This window comes from Nematolebias whitei, chromosome 17 (assembly GCF_014905685.2).
Source record: "Nematolebias whitei isolate Nwh7 chromosome 17, NemWhi1, whole genome shotgun sequence".
Lineage (NCBI taxonomy): Eukaryota > Metazoa > Chordata > Actinopteri > Cyprinodontiformes > Rivulidae > Nematolebias > Nematolebias whitei.
Genome location: NC_056514.1, coordinates 9,302,775 through 9,303,207, shown reverse-complemented (window position 1 = coordinate 9,303,207; position 433 = coordinate 9,302,775).

The following is a 433-nucleotide window of genomic DNA, read 5'->3' as shown; positions in this document are numbered from 1 at the left end:
ATGTGTGTGTATAGATATATATATATATATATATGTATATATATATATATATGTATATATATATATATTATATATATATATATTATATATATATGTGTATATATATATGTGTATATATATATATATATGTATATATAATATAATATATATATATATTGGATTGCTGTATTGTATGCAGCAATACATACATATATATATACATACATACATACATATGTATATATATATATATATACAGTAATCCCTCATTTATCGTGTGTTTGGGACCACGCCCACCCCGTGAAAAAACGGTGAAGTATGGATACAGTAGTTCATGTTCAGTAAACTTTGTCACGACGTGCCAGGCTGCAGTCACACTTCTGTTACTTCCAGTCTTCCTCCTTAAATACAGTATTTAAATTTAAATTGTTTAACATTTTAAACGATCCATGCA